Source organism: Protopterus annectens, chromosome 1.part0, assembly GCF_019279795.1.
Source record: "Protopterus annectens isolate FY-2018-M chromosome 1.part0, PAN1.0, whole genome shotgun sequence".
Lineage (NCBI taxonomy): Eukaryota > Metazoa > Chordata > Ceratodontiformes > Protopteridae > Protopterus > Protopterus annectens.
Window position 1 is genome coordinate 1,985,033,534 of NC_056725.1, and position 13,303 is coordinate 1,985,046,836.

At 44.7% G+C, this 13,303-nt stretch overlaps 1 protein-coding gene across 2 annotated transcripts in view; it reads right to left on the reverse strand.

The window, feature by feature from the left end:
• CMPK2 (cytidine/uridine monophosphate kinase 2) overlaps positions 1-13,303 on the reverse strand; it is a 391,806-nt gene that overhangs the window by 179,813 nt on the left and 198,690 nt on the right. The window lies entirely within an intron of this gene.

Here is a 13,303-nt window from a genome sequence, read left to right on the forward strand (position 1 = left end):
TGTAGGGTGCTGACATCATCAGAGTTTAGAAAGGGGAATGTGCATCCTGTATTGTGTTTTCCCAGTTGCCAAAAGGGGCATTTCCCTCATACAGACTTGCACACACACCAACCCCACTCACACACACCCACTAAGCATTTGCAGGATTCAAACCCCTACCTAACTATGTTATGACACTCGAGGAGAACGCGTTAGCAGAGTGCACCATTCATGTTATTGGGAGGTTTCCCTTCTCCTGCTGTACTTATAGGGTGCTGACATCATCAGTGTTTAGAAAGGGGAATGTGCATCCTGTAGTCTGTTCTCCTAGTTGCCAAAAGGGACATTTCACTCACACACACTAACCCCCCTCATCCAAACACACACACTTGCAGGATTTAAACCCCTACCTGACTATGTTATGACACTAGAGATGGACGCATTAGCGGAGTGCGCTATTTGCATTACTGGGAGGTTTTTCTTCTCCTGCTGTACTTATAGGGTGCTGACATCATCACTGTTTAGAAAGGGGAATGTGCATCCTGTAGTCTGTTCTCCTAGTTGCCAAAAGGGACATTCCCCTCACACACACACACTAACCCCCCTCATCCAAACACACACACTTGCCATTTGCAGGATTTAAACCCCTAAATGACTATACTATGACACTCAAAACGGACGCATTAGCAGAGCGCACTATTTGCATTACTAGGAGGTTTTCTTTCTCCTGCTGTACTCATAGGGTGCTGACATCATCAGTGTTTAGAAAGGGGAATGTGCATCCTGTTCTCCTAGTTGCCAAAAGGGACATTTCCCTGACACACAATTGCACACACACTAACCCCCCTCATCCAAACACACACACCTGTCATTTGCAGGATTCAAACCCCTACCTGACTATGTTAGGACACTCAGGACAGACATATTAGCGTAGCATGCGATTTGCATTTCTGGGAGATTTCCCTTCTCCTGCTGTACTTATAGGGTGCTGACATCATCAGTGTTTAGAAAGGGGAATGTGCATCCTATATTGTGTTTTCCCAGTTGCGAAAAGGGACATTTTGCTCACACAGTCTTGCATACACACCAACCCCACACACACACTGAGCATTTGCAGGATTCAAACCCCTACCTGACTATGTTTTTATACTTCAGACAGACGCATTAGCGAAGCACGCTATTCCTATTACTGGGAAGTTTCTCTTCTCCTGCCCTACTTATAGGGTGCTGACATCATCGGTGTTTAGAAAGGGGAATGTGCATCCTGTAGTGTGTTTTCCCAGTTGCCAAAAGGGACATTTCTTTCACACAGACTTGCACACTCACCAACCCCACTCACAATGAGCATTTGCAGGATTCAAACCCCTACCTAACTATGTTATGACACTTGAGACAGACGCATTAGTGGAGCGCGCTATTCGCATTACTGGGAGGTTTCCCCTTCTCCTGCTGTACTTATAGGGTGCTGACATCATGACATCATCAGTGTTTAGAAAGGGGAATGTGCATCCTGTGGGGAGGCAGACGCCAAGCACACTCTGGCTAAGCTGTCATTCTCTAGGGCAAACAGCCTAGTGTTGACCTCTACACCCATATCTCGTAATGTCCAAACACAGCTGATGCCAGTCCGAAATCTCCACCACAAAGCTCATAATGAGGCACTGCTATATAAGTAGTAGAACTACACCCATATGTTTAATTGTCAAATGCACATTATTTGTTGCTGATAGACTGTTTGCAGGTCTTTATTGCCATAGCATTCCCTGTTTGTATGAACAACTTGTGTATCTGTGGAAGATGTTTGCATATGGGGGGGATCCACTATATCACGTATGTCTCTGTAGTCATTTAACTGTGTGCACTGGGCAGATTGCTGTAATGTGGTTTGTTCCTGGAATAACACGTACAAATACCAGATATGTGTGGCCAACTGCTAAACTGAGATTTGGCCTAAGTGTGTGAGCATGCCCAGTTCAGCCTTCCCATGGCATGTTGTCTGACATATGTCTTATTTATCAAAGTGTGTGAGCATGCCCAGTGTGAGCTTTCCATATCTTGAACTCTGCAGCCCACCACATTTGTGGATGAGTGTGAACTTCAACAAATATCTCCCGTTTATGGTTGTGTGTTGTGAGTATCATGTTGTGTAGTTACTGTCCAACTGCTTTGTGTGTGAACACAACAGGGATTATACTGTGCCTGCACGGTTTGCATGGGATACTTTGCATACAGTTGTCAACATCCTTTCACACTGACCTAACACTGTAGTACTGTATAGTGTACTCGTTCAGTACTTTGACTGTGGTGGACAGTATCCTGGGCTTTAGTCCTATCACTGCTTTACATTTCCATAGTGAGCACAACAGCCTGGTTAGCGGCCAGTTGTGCACATCTGACCATGTTGCATTATGTTCAGATATGAACTACTTAAACCAGGCTTGTCCAACATTGGTAGTGTATTCCACAACATAGGTGTACATTTGCAAACACTAGCGATGTGCCCTAGGCCATTTCTAATGCTAGTCGGAGAGTGTGTTTGTCCTTCGACACACATTGTAAGTGGAGTTTGCCATGACATATGTCATGGTTAGTATACTGTGCCTCTGTCTACCTGTGACATAACAGTGATACCCAGGGTAAAGCTACCATCTCCCATCCACTCATCAAGATTCCTCTTGAGAAGAATCGATGAGTGACTCTATGGATAGCCTGTACTGGGAGTTTACTTATGGGTGGGGGTGGCTTCTGTGTTATGGATCATGCAGTACAGCTTGTCCTGTGTAAGTCAGTGCTGGGGTTCAGGTCTCTCATGTGCATAGCTCACTGCCATTCAGATTGTACAAGGTGCAGCATGTTTATTGATACCAGCTTGGACATGGCTTTATACATCAGGCACAGCTTGCCTCTGGGTGGGCAGTATGGCAGTGTGTGTAGCTGCAGTTTGTTTAATCAGGAAACACATGGCATCTGTGCAAGCTCTTTGATACTCCTGGTGAGGTACTGTTGGGGACTTTACAGTTGATGGAGGTGTCTGCTGAGGTACATCCCACAGGGGCTATTGTAGTCAATTGTAACGTTGATGAAGGATGACTGCAGAGCCACAATGACCTCCCCTTATCTAGATCTGACAACCTACATGATTAGGTGGGTATATGTTATGTTTCTGTGAACACTACAGCCACATGTTTGTCCAATGCAGGATATCTATCACCTTGTGTCCCCAGGTCTCTCATTACATGTTAAGTACGTAATGGGTTAACACCTATGTGGTAATTGGTGGGCACTTACTGTATATCCATGGGGGTTGACTATACACTTTTCTGCAATTAGCTTGCTGACATGGCTATAGCACCAGTTGTCTGTTTCTATGTGGCCCTTTTGTGGGATGCTTGTGTCAGCTGGAGGGTCATATATGGTGAGCAGTTTGTAGTCCTCTGCAAACATGTTCAGACACAGTCCTTCCATGTTGGCCTGTACCTATGGGACATATATACCAGACGAGGGAGATCCCAGGACCAAGCCTTGTGGGATGCCAGTTATATCTGGTTTGTAGTCTGACATGGCTGCAGCATGTCTGACCATGTCTGTTCTGTCCTTGGTCTGGTTTGCAACCCCTCTACTGACATAGGGGTTTATATTTAAGCTGGTGAGCATATCTGTAATGAACACATAGGGTATCGTATAGAAGCCTTTGCAAGGTCCAGCTACGCTGTGTGGACCACATTGCCCTCATCAATGACCTTAATGACTGTTTCAAATGAGTCAAACATGTTTAGGGGCAGGATCTGCACTTACTAAAGCCACACTGGGTAGGGTACGGTGTCAGTAGGTCCCCAATATCTTTATGTCTGTGGTACATGCTGATCCTTTCCATAGCTGTGCAGACCGAGCTTCTCAGGATTCTGGGGTGGTAGTTTTCAGTATCCATTCAGGCAACACCTTTGTTGAGAAGGACCACTGTTGTTGTACACTGCTCTTTGGCTACATATCCTGTGGTAAGGCTGACATTGAGCAGTAGTGTGATTTGGCATTCCATTCGTCTTGGAGTCCATGTTGGACTCAGCCCAGGACACCATCTCATACCATTGCTGCTGTGTGTTTTGCTTTGTAGATGCTGGCTGTTACCACAGCATCTGCAATGTCAGGAGGCCAGCAGTCTGCTGGGATAGATATTTTGCATTCTGGGGGGGGGGGGGTTGCACTGCACCTGTCAGGATGTATGTTGGCAATATGTGTGTGTGTTTGGTATGTTGTTTGTGATATTTGTGTGATTCAGAGCATATCTGTGAATTCCCAACATGGTTCCTACCATCAGTTGTGGAAGCCTTGGGATTATCCTTAGTGTTCTGTACAATTTGTATCTTCATAGGTTCATAGGTTCATACTAGGCTATCCACCCTAGGGCATTTGTTAGCCTAGCCAGAGTGTGTGTGGCTTTCGCCACCCCTTGCTATGTGAATATTATGGCCATTTATGATTTGCTTTGCTGTGCCTCTGTCTGGACGTGACACAGTGAAGACCTCCAGTGTAACTCTACGATCATCCATCCACTTGGCAAGATTCCTGTTGAAGAGTGTCAGTGAGGGGCTCTGCCTAACATGGAGTGGGATTCTGTTCCAGGGTGTGGGGAGCCTCTGGGTTATGTATCTGTCCTTCCAGCACATCCTATTTCATTATGTGTTGAGGTTGACATCTCTCACTCTCACAGCTCCGATGACTTTGAGTTTTCTGGGGTGGAGCATGTCCATTACTCCTGTGTTGGACATGGCCTTGTACAACAGGCATGCAATGCCTCTGTGTAGGCAGTATGTGACTGCATTCAGCTGGGGTGTCTACAGCCAGGCAGCATATGACATATATTTGAGACCCTTTATCTTCTTGGTGAAGTACCTTTGAGGTCTTTCTAACTGCTGCAGGTGTCAGGTAAGGTACATCCCATATGAGGCATTGTACTAGATTATGGGTGTGATAAGAGAACAGTATAGGGGCACAATGACCTCTGTTGACGTAGATGTGAATCCTTTCACGATACTGTGTCCATTGTAGACAGTTTTCCTAGCCACATTGGCAATGTGAGTGTCACATAACAGGTTACTGTCCACTTGTGTCCCTAGGTCCATGACTACTCCTTCCATACATAATGGTTTACCACCTATGTGGTAATTTGTGAGTACCTTGTTTGGTATTTGGTGGGACATTCATACTGTCCAGTGTCTTCAGGACAGCTGGGTGGGGTTCCTGTGTGTGAGGGTGTGGTCTGTAGCATGCTACAGACTGTACAGCAGTCTTGCCTATGGTTAGTTGCACATGGGTGGACTCCAGTGCCTTGTGCATTGTCAGTTACCTGGACGTATGGGTGTCTGTGCTGAATATGGATACTCACCCTCCTTTTATGTTTTGTTCCAGGTTTTGGGGCCATGACGCATGATATGTGGTATAACCTGGTAGTGTTGGTGTGCTGTCAGGAGGCTTGCAGCAGGACTCTGTCACTGCACAGACATCGATGTTCTCCATATCGGGGATGGCCTCGGGAGCATGCATATTTGGGTTTACACATCTGGCATTGGTCAGCATTACCCTTATGTTTCTTTCTACTTATGTTTTGTAGGGTGGTGGGTTAGTCTTTTCAGCCTTGCCTATGAAAGGCTCTATGGAGGTGGCAAAAGCCTTATCCAATATCCAGACGCCCAGGGGTAACAGGTGCAAGCCATCCCTGGAACAGCTGCATGGCTTGTCAAGCATGACATCCCAAGCAGACAGACATTGGATCCCCTTGGAATGACACCAGTAATTGTGCCACTTGTTATAACTGATCATTCCATGTTTGTACTGTGGCATCATTCTTGGTGAGGGTAGGATGCTGCAAACGGTCAGTGTCATACCAGCCTGGACTACATAATCAGAGAGCTCATCTATGTCTCTTTTCATGTAGTCCGGGGAGGTACATCTCAGGTCATTCACACCAGCATGGACTATGACTGCATCATATTTCTACTTGCTTTGGGGTGAACTGCATACTTGTGTTATGTGGCATATTGTGGCAGCCTACAGGCAGCTTACTGTACCCTTTCCCTTGTTCAGTCTGGTGTGCGGGACAGCAGTGTGTCTCGCTATGGAGTCACCTATTACAACTGTATCAGGCATGTTGTTTCTCCTTCTGGCCTGTGACTGTTTGGCACACCAGCTTTGTGTACTATGTGTTGCATGTGCTATGTTTGGAGGTTGCTTGACTGGGTGTCTGCTTTGGAGGCCTCTGTTGGTGTGGTGTGTTTGTGATTCGGGCCTCCGGGAATGTTTTTCTGTGTTTATGTCTTTGGTTTGCAGTTGTGATAGGTCTATGTGGGACTGGGCTTGTGGTGTGTGTGGTTACCTTCTCCTCCTGACTAGTTTTGGGAGTACTGAGTTGAGGAAGCTCAGCCTCCAATTTGGATAGATGGTTGCATCTCTCACATATATTTGTATTTCTTGGGGGGAGTTGGGGGTTGTCTGTGTACTTGGGGCAGGTGTAACATTGCCTCAAGATTCACAGATTCAACTTGTTGTGGCTGGCCTTAGTGGATTGTATGTGTGGACATATTTTATTGCCATACTACTGATCAGTGACTACTTCATTTTTTTATGTTTGCTCTATCATATAGTAGCTTCCTCATTCTCTTGCATGGTTTGGTTATGGCTGGTGTCCACCATGCCAGATGCCTGCGTGTATGGCATTGTGTCTTGTTTTAATTTAGGATTGCATAATCCAAGCATTCTTGGCAGTGTTCATGGAATGGCTGTATTACAGGTTCTGAGGTGTGGCCCATATTTTGCACCTGCACAGGACCTTTAATGGATTCCACATCAGTTTGGAGGAGTGCAAATATTGCTTTACACATGTTTTTCACTGTGGTTTTCTGGCCAGGGACTGTGGTCAGGATTTGTATATCCAGTGTGATTACTCTATGGTCTGGTTTTACCAGTGAGCAATACACTTCTCATCTTGCCATCCAGAACACATGTTGCTGATTATCACATCCAGTATGCTTACCCCTCTTGTGGGAGTGGTACGTTGTTCCTGGGCATTTTGGTTTATGGATTCTATGAACTTTTGTCCTACAGTGTTGGGGCTAGTATAATGCTCCCAGTCTATGTCTGGGTATTTTCAGTCACCCAATATAATGTGGTTTGGAGGACTTGATATATTCATGTATTCCAACATAGGCCAGGTGCAGTTCCTGGTGTTGGGATGGTAGTCTGTAGCAGGCTATAAACTGGGGGGCAGTTTTAGCCACTGTTACTTGACCATGGCTAGTCCATGCTGCTTCTTGTTGTGGGACCAACATGGGGGTGTGGTTATCCTTGACAATTATTGCTAGTCACTCTCCTTTTGTAGCTTGTTCCATGTTTTGAGGCTGTACAGCACAGTATGAGGTGTAACCTGGTAGTGTTAGGGTGCTGTTGTTAGCCTTGACCCAGTTTTCTGTTACAGCACAGATATCACCATTCTCCATAATGGGTGAGTTTAGACTGCATGCATCTTGCTGTTTCGACTTCTGGCATTGGGTAGCATTACATCTAGGTTATTATCCCTTCTGATACCTATGGAGGTAGGTTTGTGTTTTGAGCCTTACCTATTCAGGGCACACTGTGCGTAACAACAGCCTTTGCCAGTATCCATACGGCCTGCACTGATAGGTGCACGCCAGTCCTAGCAGGTGGAGCATCATGTCATGCTCAGCATGTCATTCCAGGCTGGCACACATTGGATCCCCTTTGACTAACTGCGATACTTCAGCCAATTATTGCACTTGATCATCTCATTGTCATATTGTGGCATGATGCTTGGTGAGGGTAGGATGTTAGTCAGGGTCCTCAGGTGTGCATATAGTACATGGTGTTATATTACTTAACACATTGCTGCAGGGCTGCCTCTGTCGGATGCACATATTACACTCCCTGTACATGTTTGTGAGCAGGTCATGTCATTTTAGGCATCCCTGTTATTATTTGAGTGAGTCAGAAGGGGTATCATTCCCAGGGTTCCTACTGAGCCAGTGTATGTACTATGTGTTGCCTCTTTGCCAAGGCCAGGGCATACTGGGCACGCCTCGATCTGCCTACTGGGGCAGGCTCAGGTTGTTCTTCCTCCTCCGAGTCACACTCTGCCTGTGATGGCCTTGGCAATGGTGGGGGGCTGTTTGGCCCAGCCCTATCCTGGTCCTGCTGCAGCTGTTTTCGCAAGATCATATTATGTAGCATAGCACATACCATGACAATTTGGGTACATGTAGTTGGTGTGTACTGCAAGGCTCCACCAGATGTGTCCAGACACCGGAACTGTGACTTGAGCAGCCCAAACACATGCTCTATTACATTACGCGTTTGTACGTGTGCCTCATTATGGCGTTCCTGTTCAGGTGTGTGTGCGTTTCTGATGGGTGTCATCAGCCACGGTTCCAGTGCATAACCTGCATCCCCCACTAGGTGTCCGTGTGGGATGTCCCCACTGGCAAATGTCTGGTACAGCTGCGTCAAATGCCAGATGTGGGAATTATGGTAGCTCCCAGGGCAGCCAGCACACACATTCATTATTATGCCCTGGGCATCACACACGACCTGGCAGTTGATGGAGGGGAAGCCCTTGCAGTTAATGTAGGCCCTACCCCTCTCACCGGCTGGTGCTTTGATGCGTATGTGCGTGCAGTCTATTGCACCCACTACCTCAGGGTATTCCGCTATTTGCTGGAAGAGACGCATATTGCTGGCCAATACCTCACGGGCATTGGGGAAATATACATAATCACCGACATGTGCTGACATGGCATCCAGGAACTGGTGCAGTACCCTGGAGGCTGATGCCTGTGATATCCCCATCATATCACCAGTTGGTCTCTGGAAGGTACCTGTTGCTAGTATTCTTAGGCCAACACATACCTTGGTTTCGACTAGGATGGGTTCCCCTCTGTTGGTTCTGTGTGTGAGGCGTGGCCTGCACAGCTCCACTATTTGCTGCAGGAGGTCTCTGTCCACTCTATAGCACTCTACTATCTCCAGCTCATGTAACCCATGGTAGGTGACCCTGGGCCTGTACACTCTTCTTCGTCTCCTCACTGTGGGATGTCTGGAACCATCTGCATTGTCACCACCCTCAGCAAGTCGCCTATGTCTCATTATGACAGCTATGGCAGCCCCTAACATTTCTGCTCTGAGTTCAGCTTTTTCAGTTTTTACTTCTAATAGCTTACTCCTGTCTTGCAGTGTCTCTTGAGAGAAACATCTTGCACTGCTGTTTGCAGATTTTTAAGTGTTGGGCTGAGCTACTATTCTGCCTGTGTAATTGCCTGCTTCTAATTGTTTTCACCTGCTAGCTCCAGCAGTATTCCCTGCTAGCTTCCTACTAATTCTGTTGCTTCCTTTTTCCTTTCTGTTTCCTCAGGGGGGAGCAGCGTGTATACCAGCAGAAACACGCTCACAGTGGCTTACATGCACGCACACATGCTTACATGGTTCAGAATCTGCTTATTCGGGTTAAAACGCACACACACACGCGCAAACAGTGTCAAACATCTCCCAACACGCTCCCACATGCTCAGTCTGCCTTACACGCGCGCACACTGTCTTACTCGCGCTTCATGGCGCACACACGTGCGCATGCACGCCCAGCAAGAAACTTTGGTGTAGGCAACAGTGTACACCTTCCATTTCTTGACTTTCCCATGCTTATGTTGTGGCACTCCTCTTTCCATGATATGTGTCTGACATCTGTCATGTAACTTTCACCTCCAATGAACTGCATTTCTTTCTGCCATTCCCCCCTGTGATGTCACCTATCTCCTACTCTGTTCCTCCCCCTTCTGTAACTCTTACACTACTCAGAATGTGCTCATTTGCTATGTGACAGTGGAATTCAGTATCCTAACACTCATTTGCATCACATTGCCTACTAATGCTTAGTTACATCTCTTAGACTCAGCTTCCCCCCTTAGCAACCACTAAATGGTGGCCATGTTGTTTTTGGTCTGCTGGTCCCTGCATTGTAAATCCATGTATTGCATAAAACCCACATTTGTGGGTTTATAACCTTCATTTTTATGTTTTATACAGCGCAGCCTATTTGCGCAGGGCTGCGCTGGGTTTAAACATCGGCAAATATATATTTTTACTACTTTTGCATCAGGTTACCTTGCCAATGGCCACATATTTGGCCATTGGCATGCTGCCTGACACATATGCATCCTTTATTTGGAGCTGACATGGCTCCGTTGTTAATTTTGCAGAAACGTACTCAGTTGTCAACTGAGTACATTTCTGCAGCTAAAATGGCTCTTACACGGGCTGTTTTGGGCTTCCTGGATCGCTAATCAACCTCATTTGCATGCTATTCAGCTGCAAGTGAGGTGATTAGCTTATCCACGCCCACTCCGTGTAAGAGACGTTTTAGCTGGTCTCTTACACGGACTTTGGGCTGTTCCTGGATCACAAAGGCTGCATGGAGTCTTACACTACTCTTAGACTCCGTGCAAGCCTTTGTGAATCCTGCCCATTGTTTCACTTCCCAACTGTATAAAAAAACAACTTATTCAAATTCTTTATTACACTTCATGAGCTGGCACTGATTGCCCCAAATGAAGCCACTGGTAAAAGGCCAATATGTAAGATTAGCCAGGATGGTGTCTGAACCTGATGATTTTAAAACTGAATGTGACATTATGAAGGATATGTTAGAGAAGAAAGGGTACACTGAGATGTTCATAAATGACATAGTGATTGAGGTTAAAAATAAAAGGACAAGTGGGCACTTTTTCCCCCTCTTAGCTAAGGAGAATTCTGACAGAGTAGGTGATGAGGGAATCAGGACACACAGTTTTGGACATGCATTAACACTGACTTTTACATCCAATTTTTATGATAGTAAGAACATTATCAACAAATATTGGAGACTATTCCATATAGACATTGATGTTAAAGAAAAAATAGGGGACAAACCTGTTGTGGTCTATAAGAAAGATACCTCATTAAAAGGACTATTAGAAAGGAAAAACAAGAATTTTGGGCAGCTAGGCGGGAGTTTTAAGTGTGGAAGATGCCCCCAATGCCCTTATATGATGGAATCTTTGAGCATTAAGATCAAGAATTTTGGAAGTATAAAAACACGGGAAAAGCATTATTGTTACAGTAAAGGGGTAGTATATATGGCACTATGTGACTCATGTGAGAGTTACTATGTGGGAAAAACAAGGAATGCACTTAGATTAAGAATTTACCAACACCTTTATGATATTAAACAAAAAAATGAAAAACATGCCCTTTACAAACATATTAACAGTCACCCGCAGCATGGGTTTAGATTTTTAGTTGTAGAACAGGTTGATTTGGGGCCACGGGGGGGGGGGGGGGTCAGTAGAAGATTTTTTTGGAATTTTTGGAATTGAAGTGGCAAATAAAACTAAATGCTTACCAGGCCCCAGAGTTAAATGACAAGATTTCCTTGTGCCCTTTGTTAAGACTTAAATCTATGTTCATGTTATGAATTATACATGAATTTATAAATTTTATAGTTGTGATATTAATATGCATTAGTATCTGTATTAATGTTTTAACAATTTAAAATCTTTTGTCTGGTTTTATATGTATATTTTAATACAATCTTGTATGCATTAATATTAATGACACTAAGAGGGGAAATGATGTAATGCATGTTGTAGTCATTGGTCAAGGGGTATTATTTAAACTTTGTTTTTTTTAAACAGGTTGTATTTTGAAGAAGTAATTTTACCTGACGAAAGCGCTAAATAAAAGATTGACTGAACTACATTGGTGTCATTGCTGCCGGTTGGAGTGTTTGCCTTGGGATTACTAGTTTTTCAGTGAACTTTCTTTAACTAAAAAAAAGGATCCAACATTAAATTCTTATATGACCAAACCATAGGGAATTTCGCAAAACAGAGTACCATCTATGAAAAAACAATTACAAACCTCCTAGCAGTCAGGAGTATTCTCTTATATGCATTAGAAATTTCTTGGGAGTCACTGTACATTCAAAAGTCAGTGTGTGAACTACCCCTGCTGTAGAGAGGGATGAAGCCTTGATTCTGCTCCAGACGACTTCTATTAAATTGGCAGTATAGTCACTGTAGGGGATGGGCCAGGGAGGTTGAGAGTGGGCAGTGCCCATCTTGGAGTGAGCAAGGCACCTAGTGGCAGAATTGGTTGTTGCACCTATGGAACATGACACTGCAGAGTACATGCTGCCAAGTGGTACACAACACCTGACCAAGCAACCGAGAAAGTGGAATGAGAGCAGGGGTGTAGCCACTAATGTACAAACTGCACACAAAGAAGCCATACTGTACCCCCTCAAAAGGATTCAGGTTACACAGCAGCACCCTGTTGTGCCACTGTGGTCCTCCTAAGGGACAGTTTTTTTGGCTGCAGTGTTGCAACTGCTGGTCACATCACAGATACTAGTGTCTGGTTACGGCGCTGCACTGCAACAATTTCTTGACCAACAGTCAGCATCTTCACCAGCAGTACAATTCTGGAGCAGCTTTCTTTACCATGCAATGGTAGCCAACCCACAGATGTCCATTTACACCAGTACCTCTATTCAGCACCAACAAGCCTTTGTCCCACACCAAGGCAGCCAGTCCCACATTGGTCCCATTTATGGTTTACCATCAAAATGTTGACCAGCACATCGCTGAACCACTTCCACCAACTCCAAACTCTGACTACTGAAAAACTCAAACATCATTATTCTGAACTGCAAAATCTCACTCCCTTTTTGACCCATTTTAGCACTTGTTTTTAGGTATGATCAGAAATATTGCCGTTCGATTTTATTTTGGCAGTCCAATTTCGGCAGTATGGATTTCCATTGTACATTAAAGCTGTGTCACTAGTGACAGCACCTTGTACTGTCCTACAAAATAACTGTAAGCTAAAAAAGCACAAACCACACCATTTAATGAAAAAGAGATTTTATTTTTGCTTTTCTTTACTGGATTTGTCCAACTGATTATAGTCAAATACCCTTTTCAGTGAAGGTTTTGTTTATTATTAAACTTCAGAAACTGGTAGCCCTTAAACAATGGTAAAATTAGTATAAAAAAGAAAATAAAGAGTGCACCATCAGCTGGAATTCAAACTTGTCAGCAAATAACTCCAAGTAACAACCTGTTTAAATGAAACTTCATTTATTGCAAACGAACAGGAGCTGCAGCAAGTGATAAAAGTTAGCGCTTTCGCGTTGACACCCAACGCTTCATCAGACATAAAGACTTAATGAATCTGGCTCCTTTTAAGCATATGTTCACATGATGTCATAATTGACTTAAAGAGACAG